Source organism: Amblyomma mixtum, chromosome 3 (genome assembly GCF_055824585.1).
Source record: "Amblyomma mixtum isolate Tamu chromosome 3, ASM5582458v1, whole genome shotgun sequence".
Lineage (NCBI taxonomy): Eukaryota > Metazoa > Arthropoda > Arachnida > Ixodida > Ixodidae > Amblyomma > Amblyomma mixtum.
In genome coordinates this window covers 102545441-102560341 of record NC_143014.1, presented here as the reverse complement: position 1 = coordinate 102560341, position 14901 = coordinate 102545441, and the positions used below count along the sequence as shown (strand labels likewise).

Genomic DNA, 14901 nt, shown 5'->3' with positions numbered 1-14901 from the left:
GTGTGCAGAGTTAAATGACGGCAACTACAAGAGTAATAAAGGTTTCTTTCTTAAACAAAACCACACTTTCGGTTGCGCGGCACACAAAAGTGCGAATAGTGACCACTCAGGGGATCTTCAACTGACACGAAAGCCTCAGTACACGACCGTTTTTGCATTTCGCCACCATCTAACTGCGGCCACCGTGGCCTCGATCGAGCCTGAAAACACTCATGTTCAGCCCCAGAACGTAGCTGTGATCAGCAGTGTCCGCACAAGCGCAGACCCTTGTTCTTTTGCTTCGTTTTACGGAAACTTCGGGACTTTAAAAACACGCCTCGAAATCACAAATTTCATTTCGTTTACGACTGATTCCTTTAAACCTCTGCATATAGCTTCTCGACAGGGCGCGGTCAAACTTGCATAACTGATTGGAGCTGTGTAACGAGTTTTCAATTTTAAATCCGACCGAAGGATGATTTCTTTTTTCATCTGTGTCGTTGGCTGCTGTTGGTTGTTTCTTTTTTTTTTTCAATAACGCGAGCGCGTTAGTACATTTTTGCTTAAAACTAAAATTTCAAGTTGGGCACGGCTAAAGTAGTTACGAAAGCGTTCATAGTACAAGAAGTTTGGATCAGTTACGGTCAATCACAGAAAACGCTTTGCGGATTTTGCCATTTAAACCCGTGTGCTTGCAGCCCCGTGTGCAGCCCAGCAAGACAGCCGTGAATCAGACCCGCAATATGCGGGAACGCAAACATGAAGACAGAAAAATGACGAGAAAATGACTGTTTTCTTGTTTGCGCTTTCACATCCCACTGCCTCTGTGTTTGCGCTCCCGCATATAAAATAAGCATGTCCCACCGAAGCGCTCAATCTTCAGAACAATGTATCAAAATGTATCCCAATTAGGACGTTGAAAATCCCTTCTTTTCTTCTCTTTCCGGTAATTCGAACGCTCATGAGATTCCCCCCCCCCCCCCCCCACCCATTTCATTGCGTCACCTTTTATACATGGCGTGAAACCTTTCCATTGGCGTCTAGTGCGCAAAAAAAAAAAAAAAATGAGTTCACGTTACTTGTGCACACCATTTTGCATTATGTGTTTGATCACGAGCCTTTTTGTGTGTCAAACCAAGCGGCTGCCTTAAAATAAAAGTTGAACGGCGGAACGAGCGATCCCACAATGAATCTTGAAATACGAGCCTCGTTCTGCTGACAATGTTTTCAGGCTTTGTGTGGGTGTGTGTGTGTGTACGTTCTACACTCGTGATCATTACTGCTGCTTTTGTCTCGGCATTTCTTATTTTTACTCGGTGTCGACGAGACTAGCTTTCAGTTTCAGCCTTTGCATCCATAGCTTCTCCGGTTATGATGAAGGATACCACGGCTTTCGCCCCGTCTTTGTGTTTCTCAGTCCAGTGTAGCTACTAGACATGTATATTAATACTCTTGGAGCTTGCGACGTGTAAGAGGCTCTCATATTAACACGTTCCCATGTATACCAACGACGCTAACTCGAACACTCCGGAAGGCAGCAATAAGAGAAATTGTTTTTCCACATCACCGGCCTTATCAGTGCCTCCGCGCGCTATAGGCCATTAGCTGTGTGGAATGGCCAGCTCAGGTCGAGCCACCGCAATTGCACACAATTAATCATTCGCTGTTCTGGCGATAACAGAAAGATCACATTCTTAGGATCTGAATAAGTGACGCAGTTAAGGCGACAGGAAGCAACACGGACATTAGGCTAGCTTACAAAGTATACAGCAGCTGTATCCTACCGGTACTCAACTATGGGACAGAAACGTGGAGGCTAACGAAAAGGGTTCAGCTTAAGTTAAGAACAACGCAGCGAGCTATGGAAAGGAAAATGATAGGTGTAACGCTAAGAGATCGGAAGAGGGCGGAGTGGGTGAGGGAACAAACGCGGGTTAATGACATCTTAGTTGAAATCAAGAGGAAGAAATGGGCTTGGGCAGGGCATGTAATGCGAAGGCAAGATAACCGCTGGTTCTTAAGGGTAACGGAGTGGATTCCAGGAGAAAGCAAACGTAGCAGGGGACGGCAGAAAGTTAGGTGGGCGGATGAGATTAAGAAGTTTGCGGGGATACAGTGGCGGCAACTGACAAAGGACAGGGTTAATTGGAGAGACATGGGAGAGGCATTTTCCTTGCAGTGGGTGTAGTCAGGCTGATGATGATGATGATAATGCGCGTGAAAATAATTTATGCGCTAGATTTAATTCCCAATCCTTCTCTTCGTTGGCTCTCGTTCGTTTCCGGCGAACATTGTTTTTTGACCTTATGTGCAGTCAGACAACCTCCTGTCGCCGTAGGTTCTGAACTGTGCGTGTGTTACGAGGAACGTTTTTCCTTACAAGTCGAAAGCTACACAGTCTAGATGCAGTACTCTCTCGCATAGGTCCACACAACTTTAAAACTTACACACGAAATGACCTCTCGGGTGCTGATTCCATGCCCGCGCGCTGCACATTTTATCTTCTTATTTTGTGGCATGGTAAAGTGAAAAAAAAAAACATTTCGTGGGAATCGAGACCTTGTTCTGCATAGCCTCGCTATCTCGCTTTTATCAGTTACTGCTCCCTCTATCACTGCAGTTTACGCTTGGTCATACGTTGTATAAATTTTCAAGACTGGGTTAATTTTGTGTCCTCTGCTACGTTGGTCAAGAAAACTGCATCTTTTACTCTACCCCAGGGCGAAGTGCGACAGCTGCAGCATGGCTAGGGGTATCTGTGCAGCAATTCATGCTTACTATGTTTTCTTAACGCATTACTGCTTTTTGCGTGTTTTTGTGTTTTGTGCAACATCTTTCAACATCGGTGTTACAGTTCAAAGCGTTGGTAATAAGCGCCCCGCTGCGGTGGCTCAGTGGTTACAGCGCTCCGCTGCTGACCCGAAAGACGCGGGTTCGATCCCGGTCGCGGCGGCTGAATTTCTATGGAGGCGAAATTCTAGAGGCCCATGCACTGTGCGATGTCAGTGCACGTTAAAGAACCCCAGGTGGTCGAAATTTCCGGAGCTCTTCACTACGGCGTCCCTCACAGCCGGAGTCCCTTTGTGACGTTAAACCCGAATAAACAAATAAACCTAAACCAGCAATAAGCCACCCCGGAAATTTAAGCGTTTCTTCGTTGGCAAGCATAACTGACAATTTATGGCTGTACCAGCGGTTTACTGCTACATATTATGCTTTTTTCCCCTCCAAACTATACCGAGTTAGCGGCCATACTGGGATGAAGTCGTTGCGAAGCCGAATTGGGTTTCGTGCACACGACGCTGGCGATTTCGTTTGGGGACGTTACTTTATTCGATACGCGAGGGGCCTATATTACATTTTGCGAGGACGAGAGAAAGTTGCTGAATTATTCACACTGGCGCGCCACAGCGCTTAAAGGCCTCCTTTAGCCGCTTGAAGCCGGCCCCTCCTGTTTTTCCCTGTCGCCAGTGCTGTCGGCTGCAGTGGTTCAAAAAGTGCCTCCCCGATTTGTTTTTCGTTTTCTTCCCCACTTTCGACTCCGCAATTCTTTTCCCACAACGCAAGCCTGACCCATGTCCTTCGACTTATCGACGTACCATTACCATCCCTTAATGTAGCCGCCGGCATCCGTACTTTTGATGGGCCTTTATATCCGTGGACGTTCAGTATACATTATCAAGGCCGGTCGCCTCTGCCCTTCTCTGAAGCCAACGTATGATCCCAGTTTATTGGTGCTTTGTACTCTGCAGCGCCTTCGGTTCAAGTTTGTGCCCGGGCTGGCTGCGAGCCGTGCACTGGGCAAACAACAATGGACGGAGTCACGCTTCCTTTAATCCGCGCTCGAACAGTTGAGCCGCCTTCTTTCAGACACAAAAAAAGTATTACTAACAGGGCTCAACGACGTTTGCGATAAAGCAAAAAGAAAAGGATGGAGGAGAAAAGAAAATGTAGAAAGCCAAAAAAGAAAGGAATAAATAAATGACAAATAACAAGAAATAAAGAAAGGAAGAAAGAAAGAAAAAAAGGAAAGAAAGGAAGAAAGAAAGGAAGAAAGAAAGAGAGAAAGGAAGGAAGAAAGAAAGTAAGAAAGAGAGAAAGAGAGAAAGAAAGAGAGAAAGAAAGGAAGGAAGGAAGGAAGGAAGGAAGGAAGGAAGGAAGAAAAAAGAAAGAAGGAAAGAGAGAAAGAAAGCAAGAAATAAAGAAAGAAAAAAGAAAGAAAGGACATTAACAGTGGTTAGGAAAAAAAAAACTTAAGCTACTTACCCAGTGGGACATCAATTCTACATAGAATATTTATTTTAGTTCACATCGGTCCCGTTATTTCAGCTTCAGATTTTCATTTTCTTCTTATTATTTTTACCTCTCCTCCTCTCTCATTTCCTCTTCTATTTGATTCTGGGTTCCTCAAAGCGCAATCGATGCTTGTGCTGCGCGTGCCATCGTACTTGGGAAGGCCTACCCTCTGAACTCATTCTTTGCAACATTTATATCTTTGGTTTCGTGCATGCTGCACGTGACGACATTGAGCTGCCAGCCTTGCCGTCGGCACGCCAAGCCTTCGCGACGAAGGAGCAGGCTTGGGCCGCCTGCGCTGGAGCTGCAGATGGGAATGTGGATAAGGCTAAGCGACGGGCGTTAATGCCGAACATTCCTGCGCATTTTCAATGCATATGTAAGGGCATTTTTCTCGGGTCACTGCGCGGGGCATTTCAGCACCCAGCTAAAGAGTATAAGTATCGTGGAATTGTAGCTGTGTAGGAAAGGGAAGTTTAGCAAGGTCGTCACGGCACTGAAGACATATGAACATGGAGGTCGGCGATATTTGGATACCTATGTGATATTAGTTCTGTCTCGAAATAAAGCTCTAGCAAAACATCTGCTGCTCAGTTATAAATAATATTTCTAAGCATTGGAGTCACATATCTTCTTAGTTTGCGAGAAATACGCATTAGATTTTAAAATAAAATTTAAAAAGTTTTGGCATTTCATACCAACGACAACAACAAAAAAATCAGAACACGTCAATTTGAGCTTTTCTCAGAATGTTGTTTCTTTGCTGTTTTCTTTGACGCTAGAAATGGGGCGCTCGCACCGTAGAAACTCCAGGACCATCGGCTCTCGTTTAAAATAAGAAATTTATGTCGTTGGATTCGTTTTAAAGAAACTTCATACCACACACCTACAGCCAAGAAGCATTCCCCTCAGCGAACGCAAGAGAGAAGCAGTGCGCTTCACTTGGAATGAAAAGCGCTGCCTTCAAGACGGGAAGGACTACGAGCCGCGTCAATTTGCCATGGCTTTCATTTGCACACCGCTACCGACACGAACATAAGCGTGAGTGATGCAAATCGCAGGCTTTTCTAGCTGCAGAACTTGAGCCTTCGAACACCTTCGTCAACATCCGCAATAGCGGACGAGGAATGGCCGAGTGGAAATTGGGCCACATGCGTATACCACTTCGGTAGCAAACACGGATCAGTCCGAAGCGCAACTCCACGCTTGGCAAAGACAGGAAGCCAGCGCTTTCGGCGAAAACGTGTCGAAAATAGCGGCGTTATTGCTCGGCTCCTCCGGCTCGTCGCAGAGACTCTGATGCACGTTCTCGCTTCGGCGGTGTTCCGTTTCTCCTCCCGCGTGACGTCGTTCCGAACGCGACTCGTACGCAACGGCGCGCGTATCGCTTTGCGCCGCCGCCGTCCAGCCAAGTGACAGGAAGCAGGTCGGGCCCGTGCGCGGCCTCCCGAGGCTTCTCTCCCTCTCTCGCCTCCCTCGCGCGCCCGCTGGTCAGCGCCGCGCTCGATGAGCCCGCGGTCCCCGGCGCCATGGCGGACGGGCCGGCGAGGCGTGCCCCGCCGCGGCGCTTCGATGTCTGCTTCGGCGCTCTTGTCAAGCGGTTATTCTAAGAGATGATCGGCTTCTTTTCTTCCTCGGTGCTCAAGAAAGTAGCCGCGCGTACCTCGAGAGTAATTAGGATGCACCTGTTGCTAGACAGATCGCGTGCTGCGCCGGAAACGTAACTTCCCTCTTATAATACGAGGGATAAACTTGGAAACAACCGACATCACTAACGTACAGCTAAATGCTAGCTTGCTATACAAATAACATTTATACTGGTTTTTGAATTACTTCATCACCGAAATGAAAGCTTCAGCTTGAGGCCACCAATACGAGACCTAACTACGTATCAAGATGCAGACGAGAAAATTTCTCGGATTGCTCGCGTCCGTCACCTCAGCAGCCAAGATGGCGTATTACAACAAAATTGCAGGCTAATCGCTTACCGTCTTGATGCACTAGCAACTTTGGGATCTCTGCCCCTGATTTAATGATGCGTACTGTCACCTCCACTCTTCCACTCCTTCGGCAACTAAGCTCAGAACAGTGTGTAGGTCTTCGCTCACTCCTACCGTTTTCAATTTTTTCCATAAAAAGTTTGCGTTGTTGTTTAACGAAGCCGCTTCCAGGAAGCAGCAGCTTATCGGCAAATTATGCATTGCGGCCACCCGGAGGCTTTCACTAGTCACATTACACGATCGAAACCGCTGCTCCCTTTGGCTCATGACTGGTTTTATTCGCTTACTACGCACATTGTGCTTGCGTAGGCATGTCGCTTCAGCCTACACAGCTGCGTGGGTTTAGAAAATGCGAAAAGGGCGGCAGTTCTCCGCGCGCATTTCTCACTGCCCTCATTTGAATATTGTAACCCAAGGAGAGGATTCTGGCAACCCCTCTTCACGGCGGCGTTAATTTGAAAAGCGGGGCTGGACAGTGCAAAGCTTCATCGTGAAAGGCATGCCTCGTTTTAGACGGCTACTGGAACAACGACGCCACAGGAGCCGAGAAGGTTTCTTGTTCCATTCACGACGCCTTCACCCCTCCATCCATCAGTCCGCAAAGGTGGTTGTTTCCTCAGCCATTGCTGTAATTTACCTAGCCATGTCCGATTCAATTTGCGATGATTCTACCCTCCCCTGAGATGGAGGTCCTAGCAGCTGGCCTTATCCGTGAAGAAACCCTCAAGGGCGATGATCAGACCTAGACATTTATTGCTTTTCCACCATATGCGGAGTCAGCCGTCGCGCCGCCACACAAGAGCACCTGGCTAAAATCACCGTACCGTTAGGAAAGTCATTCAGCCTCGGAAAGGCCTTCCATGTGCGCAGCCAAATCTTCCCGCTTGCAAGTGCTACAAGCGTGCGGATGTACATCTTATGCCACCAGTGCCATATACTGTCAGTGCGCGGCCAGTGCAGAGTATGTCCAGCAGCTCCCTCGGGAGCACCCCCCAGGAGCGGGGCAGGGGGGAGGCGGCGGCCTTCGAGGCATCGGTTTGCGTGGGCGCGGGGTCTGTTTCGACGGGGCCAGCGCCCTCGGCCTCCGTCGGGAGGCGTTCTGCCGCAGGGGCCTGAGCGGGGGAGGGGGCGCACGTTCCGGCGGCGTTCTGCGAGAACCGCTGGGAGGAGCGGTGGACAATTCGCGCAAAGTTTGTTTTCCTTGGCAGAGCGGGAAAACGGCGGCTCCTCGTCGCGCATCCACTTCTATTAATAACGGGACGGCGGGAAAAGAAAGAAGCACCTTGTTGCTTTGGGATACGTCCGGCCGGCTGCTCGGGCACCCAGTAGAGAGCGGGGCTGCGCTTAGACGGCCATTCCTCCTGGCCGCCGCAGGCTATCCTTCACGGCACCTCCGTCGCCCATGGCCGCCACCGCTGGCCGGACTGTGGGCAGCCGCTCGAGCCCTGCCGCGAGACGTGGCCGCAGCGCGGCACTGCGCTCTTTAACAAACACGCCACCTCTGTGGGCGGCCACATTGAAGCATACATCTGGAAACGGTAGCCGGGCAGTTAGAAGTAAAGCAAGACAGAGCACTGTTCATTCGCTGAAGCACCTGCGAGGAACAGTCCCCTCGTGACATCGGTCTTGCGAGCCATGCTCTAGCCGCTTGCGCTCAATAAAACCTGGCGTCGATGGTTGGAGCCACTTTCGTATCGAACCTGTTATTTCAAAAACCCAAGCGCTTGACTTATGGCGCGCTGGTTGTGAAAAAATCTCAAGGAGTGTTTTTATGTATTTTTTTTTTCTGTGAACCTACAAACTCTTCCAATGATTGCCTTCAACACGTGACAATGACAGTAAACGAGGCGTGTCGGCTGGCCTGGCTCTCCGTTATCCCTGTCTGCATTTTTTTTTTTTAGATTGGATCGTTGTTTTTCTGGTGATGCAGCAATAGGCTTCCCATTGTACTTCCGTGCACGTCTTGTGTTGCAGTGATTCCACAACTGACTGTTGTGCCATTAAAATCAATGGCGCGCAAGTTAATCAAATGTTGATAATGCAGGGCAATGTCCCATATGGCACATCGTTGTAGGAAGCCTGTAGACAATGAATCTGGTCTTTTAGCTGCATTTACTATTATTTTTAGTATTGATGTTATTATTGTTACACCATTCTCACGCATTAAGAGGGGAATAAATAGGCTGGCAACTGTCATTACAGAAGGCAGATCCCCTGTCCATCTACTCTAGATAGGATATGATAAAGATATTACACGGAAAAGGAAGAAAAATAGAGAGGAGATCCTGTGTTAGGTTTTGCAATGCTATCCAGCGTCGCAAAGGCCTGCTTTGGAGACTGCAAAGTGGCACATATTAGTAAAATCTTTCCAGAGGCCAGGTAAAAATATTTTTCATTTATTTCATCTTTTGAAGGACATGAGGTGATGTTAGGAAAAGCTGTCTTATGGGGAGCTTGACATGCTGGAAAGCCCTACTATATATATAAACAATGGCAGGCACTTTACGAGCTGTACATAAATATTCACAGCGATTCCAAATGACACGGCAAAACCTAGTACACACAGCATGTTATTTGCAAATTACGGTTATTACAATCATTTAGAAAGGAAAAAGGTGACATGTTTTTTCATTGCTGTTAAAAAGGGTCAAACATAACACATATTACCTTTAATATACATTTTACAAAAAGACCTACAAAAAAGATATATACATATACAGTAAAAAAGTTAAGTATATAGCTGGTTGGTTGGTTTATGGGGTTTAACGTCCCAAAGCGACTAAGGCTATGAGAGACGCCGTAGTGGAGGGCTCCGGAAATTTCGACCACCTGGGGTTCTTTAACGTGCACTGACATCGCACAGTACACGGGCCTCTAGAATTTCTGCTCGAAAGAAATTCAGCCACCGCGGCCGGGATCGAACCAGGGCCGTATTAAGAAAAATGGGGGCCCTGGGCTAATGCGCATGTAGGCCCCCTCTCCCTTTCCCTCTACTGACTCCCCTTCCCCTTGCTTCACTACTGGAATAATTCACATGTTTCACTGTAATTCCACCAAATTAAATAAAAAGAATGAAGTGTGATCAATGGGATTCATGCAAAAGTAACGCATTAGCATCAGTTTTACAGCGCACAAAACACAACAAGGCTCTTGGGACGCGCTACACATGTCCGTCTGTGGCCGAGCACCTAACGCCATGGAAGAGCCACGTGGGCCGACCGAAAGCTTGCGGTGCATGCAGCGCGCGCCGCCTCTAGACGAGCCGACAGACGGTTTTCGTTCGCAGCACTGTTCTAATGCTAACGCATTGAAGAAAAGCAGGCTGAGCTAGCTTCCTACAGTTGAGGTTGGTACTCCGGCAGCGACTAGGAAATAGAAACACTCGGTAATTAGTGCGCCGAGAGGGTATTATTAAAATTTATTGAAATTAATTTCATTACACGATGAACATTTACTACTGCCCTCGTGGGCACATCTGAATAGCACTGGTTCAGTGGTTATCATGCTCGGCGCTGAGCCGAGTACTTGGCTTCAAAGCCAGCCACACGGCGGCCGCGTTTTGATGGAGGCGAAATGCAAAAAGGTGCCCGTGTGCTGTGCGATTTCAGAGCACGTTAAAGATCCGCAGGTGGTCGAAATTATTCCTGAGCCCTCCACAACAGCTGCTCCATCTCTCCCTTCATTCACGCCTTCCTCTCTTCCCTCAACCCACGTCCATCTAGAAGTGAGCTAGGCAGTTACTGTGCCTTCTATTTCCTCAAAAATTAAAGTTCACCTGGCTCTACAAAACCAATGCCGAGAAAAAAAGAACGGCCGCGTCGGTCGCATTTCACTGGAGGCGAAATGCTACGAGGCCCGTGCACTATGCCATATCAGTGCACTTTAAAGAACCCGAGGTGGTCGAAATTATCCGGAGCCTTCCACTATGGCGTACCGCATAGCCGGACTTGATTTCGGACGTCAAAGCCTATAAACCTAAACATAAAGCGATAAACGATTGTTTCGCTTTCCTAGTGGCCGCCGGAGCACAAAGTGAAATTGTGGGACTCCCAAGAAGCGAGCACAGCCTGATTTGTTTTTCAGTTTGGTAACGCTATAGAAGAAAACCTGGTGTTGAATAAAACATTCTCACGACAAAATGTCATATCTGTGCGATATTCTAACTCGAACAATCGACTTGTGTAGCTGAGAGAAGCATTCTACTGCGCGCGTTTATTTTCTCAACAGTCTGTATAGGATACTTGCACACGTAGACGCCGCTTCAAATTCCGCTGCGCATTTTGGTTTCGTTTTTGCCTGCCCTGCTCTAATGATACTTGTGATGCTAAAGCGTTGCATTTCCTTACATTTGCAAGCCATGCAGAGCGCGCAAAGCAACTATTTTTTACATCTAGCACGCACTGCATATTAGCGAGGCGGGAGTCCCGCCTCGCCACTCTGTAAAAACGGATGTTATGCCGACGCCAGGACTCTCATACACTTTAAACACAACACCTTTAGACGCCACTGAACGGGGGGATTGACAGAAAACCTCGAAAAACTTTCCGCAAGCCGTAAGCAAATGCATATCTCGCTTCATAAGAAATGGGGCCCCCTCCAGGGTGGCGGGGGATTCCTGTTTTTGCAGCTCGACAAGTTCTCCCCAACTGATCCGGCTGAACGAAGTTATAAGGTGGGGGCTCTCATCGTTCTGGTTTTCTCGCTTCATACGTGTCGCTCAAGGTTCCATTACCCGCGGTTCCATATACTAAGCAAGTTAGAATAAATGGGCCCCTTCTCCTGCTGTCGGAGGTGAGGCCGTGGGCTGCAGCCCCCTTAGACCCCCTCTTAATCCAGCGCTGGATCGAACCCGCGCCTTTCGGGTCAGCAGCCGAGCACCATAACCACTGTGCCACCGCGGCGGCTTTAAGTATATAGCATATCAAGGCAAAATTAATAAGCTTTCAATATTAGCTGCAAATCATCAAATGGCAATCGACATTATTCGATGCGCTGACATTCAAAATATTCGAGCAACTTTGCCGGCCCTTTTGGTGTTCGTGCAGCATAGAGCAGCTTTTGTTAAACATGTCTCGTTTTTTAAAAAAAAAATCGAGGACCGTTAGCGTTATCTCAATCCTATGCTTCAAAAATTAATTGTGCTTCTTCATCCCGAAGAGTGAAGGGTCTTCAGTAGGTGTAACAGGTTTCTTAGTGATAATCACCCGGAGACAGTTCTGGGTGCCAGATCTATTGGCGGCGAATGACGAATTTCCATTCAGCCTGTCTTTTCCGTTTTTTTTCCTTGAGGGGTTGGACACTGCGGGAAGTATTTTCGTTTTTCTATAGCGTGGCTGTTCGCTTTTGCTTCTTTTTTTTTTTCACTAAGGATGTGGCAAAGGTTCTAAATGTTTGTTTTTTTTTGCATTCTCTGTTACATGCGGATGACTAGGAATCGCGTTTAGTGTTTCTTATGCGAGAGCCGATTCGTGTAACATTGGCAACGTTTCGTGCTCCACTCCCCCCTCCATAAACGTAATTCCTTTTGTCGGCCCCTTGCCATCCTCTTAGTCCGACAGGGCCTTAATAATCACTATCCTGAAGCAAACTTCGAATGTCCGAAAAAAATTTCCAAGTTTTCGGAGAAAGAGGGAGCGAGACCGGCCCAGCGCCTTACTGGCACGCGTTAAAATGTGAAAAATAGTATGTATGAGCCAGAATACGCTCTTAATTTTTTTAAATTTGTTAATGAGAGAAATTGGCGCGATTAATGTTTTTACAAGAAAAGCCATTCTTTGTGCCCGATAATAAATCTGTTACCTATCGGTGTCGCGTCTAGTTGGAAGCTGTGCAGTGTAATAGCGTTTTGATTCATGCTGACAGAACATAATTCACAGCAAAGTTGTGGTTACTTTATGATCCACCTAAGTAGTGAAAGACTGAAGGAAAAGTGATATTTGTTAGAATAGGTAGCACATGGCAGACTCATGCCTTAGGAGCATCCATAACTGTGGTTCAGAACGAACCTTGGAAATACCTGACTTTTGGTCACGATTGCTCCATAGTTTTTTTTTTTTTAAATTAAGATTCTGCAATCCCGAACGGTCCATCGTTTTAGAAATAAGGCCGCATTTGTAGCATGCGCCATTTAAGCCTAATGATGTTAAGGCACTATGAAGCAGACAACAAAAAAGGAAAACCAAGGGCGTACATTTTTCTCTGTATAAATAACTTATTGTGACAGCCAGTTTTCGTTCATTCACATTCACGCTATAAAACCTTCATAGTAAGATGAAGAATCCATGACCTGATGCTTAATTAGCCGCAAAATGTTGCTAAGTTGCGTCCATCGAAACACGTACTTTATTCCTACAAAGACTGCGAGTCTGATGCCACCATGGTTTAAAAAAGCGCTTGCTCTTCATAGCTCATAGTAGAAATTGCTTCCTAATTTATGCGCGCGTTATCTGCATCAAAGTTCTTTATTTTAGAACTCATGTCGTTGAAAGCAAGGATACATACTACAGAATCGGAAACGTAGATTCAGATAAAAAAAAGGGGGGGGGGGGTGAGGGGGAGAGAAAGATTAAAAAAAACAGAGAGCGTGGCCAAAAAAAAGGGAGGGGGGGGACAGCTGTGAGCTTTTGTTATCCTAACTCGTCTCGTAATTCGATAGCCGTACGGGTATCCCTTTACTTCAGCCTTTTGATGTCGCGTACCTGCGCATACCACGTGCACTAGTTTCGCTCCGTGCCAGCCTCTTTGCGGCTGTTTTCTTTTTTTGGCTTTTATTTTTACTTCTTTCAACCAGGAGCGCTGCGCGAGTCCCCGCCGGCTGATCTCCGACAGGATGCATCCCAAACGGGGCCAAGGGCGCCGGCGGACTCGATCCGCATTTTGCCCGCCGACCCCCGACGCTGACGTCGAGCTGCGGGGCTCCGTCGGCACGTCGGGCTGGGCAAATTTACAGCCCCCATAAAACCCCCAATGATGGCCGTTGAAACACCCCGATGGAACTTGCTCGACAAACGCAGAGGAGAATATATGACCAAACAGGCGTTCGCTCTGAATCTGGATAGATGTATATGAATCTATGCCGTAGCTCTCTGGTGGCTTTCCGAACTTTGAGGACGGGGAATTTTACGTTCTTAAAAGAGGCAACAAGGATGTCTTCGTCATAAGTTTGTTTACCTGCGAAAGGGATAACGCACCACGAAAAATTTACTTTTATGGGCCATGTTCCTTTTGAAACAGCTAACCAGCTAACAAAAATATATTGGTGTGTGTGTGTGTGTGTGTGTGTGTGTGTGTGTGTGTGTGTGTGTGTGTGTGTGTGTGTGTGTGTGTGTGTGTGTGTGTGTGTGTGTGTGTGTGTGTGTGTGTGTGTGTGTGTGTGTGAGAGAGAGAGAGAGAGAGAAGTTTCGAGAAGACTATATTTCTTGCCAGGTATCAGTCAGGTGAGTTCAGTGTCGTAATTTTTCGGACATTTTCTAGAACTTACTGCGCTTCGGTGGCGCATCAGTTTACCATTTTTTTTGTCACAGCCACCAACCAATTGGACTTCCACGTGCCACTGTACATACGGAGTCTAATAAGAGCCATCCACTGAAGTCAGGCTGACCTTTTCATTACCTCTGCGCACCTGTACAGCTCTTCATTTTTCGTTCTCGTCGAGGCCTTAGCTGCATTTTCCGAAAATCGAAACCGCAGTGCCGTTTACTGTAGCATTGCAGTATTTGATATCTGCCCCGTGAAGGTGTATGCAAATCAGTTACGTACATTTTTAAACGGTATCTATCTTTAAAGGGTAGAGCGCAACACAGACGACGGGCAGAGAGCCTCTAACAAGCCTTAAAGGATTTCGCGCGGTGGTTAAAATTGCAGTAGATGGTCCCCTGCAAAGAAGCCCGAAGTTCTATTCCGCGCTATCATTTCTGAGGGAAACACTAGGCAGCTTTAAGTTTCTGCGTTTTTTCAGTCCCACCATCCACCCTGGAAACGAATGACCGTTTAGTAATTTAGAATTCGGATGTTCATGTTAAATTTTTGGCCTGTGTTACAGTTCTGAGAGGCGCTCAGTGTAGATATTGTCGATATTTTTTATTCCCTTCAACGACATCTAAAACTTTCATCACAGAACGAATAGGTTTTCCGTCCCACGTGCGGCATTTCGAGGGGGGGGGGGCTATTCGGAATTTCCTGGCTTTCACCTACATTGTACGTTTGTCGGGTCACGAAGAAGATATATGCGCTGAAAACAGGCGTGTGTCGAAGATTGATTGATTCTGAGTGAAAAATTTTGAGCTATTTCATATGCGTTTGAAGAAGAACATGGAGGGGCTTCACGTTATAATTTTTTTATACACAAGTGATTATTTGGTTCTTCCCGATGAACTCAACTTTAATAGCCACCTTGTGAACAATGCTAAGATTTTTAGAAATGCGGACTTGTTTTGATATTTGCAATCTAGGCTCCAACAAGAAAAGAAATTCAGTTCCTGGAGATAAGGCTGTCATTGTGCCAACATCATGTTTGTTAGAGTTACAATCTGAGAGCATTCAAGACAATCCTAAGCTATCAGTACACTCAAAACTAGTAAAAAATAAGCCACCGTTTTTACCGTGCGTGCTTCCCTTGAGAGGAGTC

General features: G+C 47.0%; 2 protein-coding genes across 2 annotated transcripts in view; one reads left to right on the top strand and one right to left on the bottom strand.

The window, feature by feature from the left end:
- Galphao (G protein alpha o subunit) overlaps window positions 1-14901 on the top strand; it is a 121773-nt gene that overhangs the window by 28668 nt on the left and 78204 nt on the right. The gene's annotated exons all lie outside the window — the stretch shown is intronic.
- Window positions 1-14901, bottom strand: part of LOC149351191 (uncharacterized) — a 129771-nt gene that overhangs the window by 103178 nt on the left and 11692 nt on the right. The window contains exon 2 of the mRNA XM_089575591.1: window positions 7558-7720. The gene's annotated coding sequence lies outside the window, so the exon portion shown is untranslated. The remainder of the gene's footprint in view (window positions 1-7557; window positions 7721-14901) is intronic.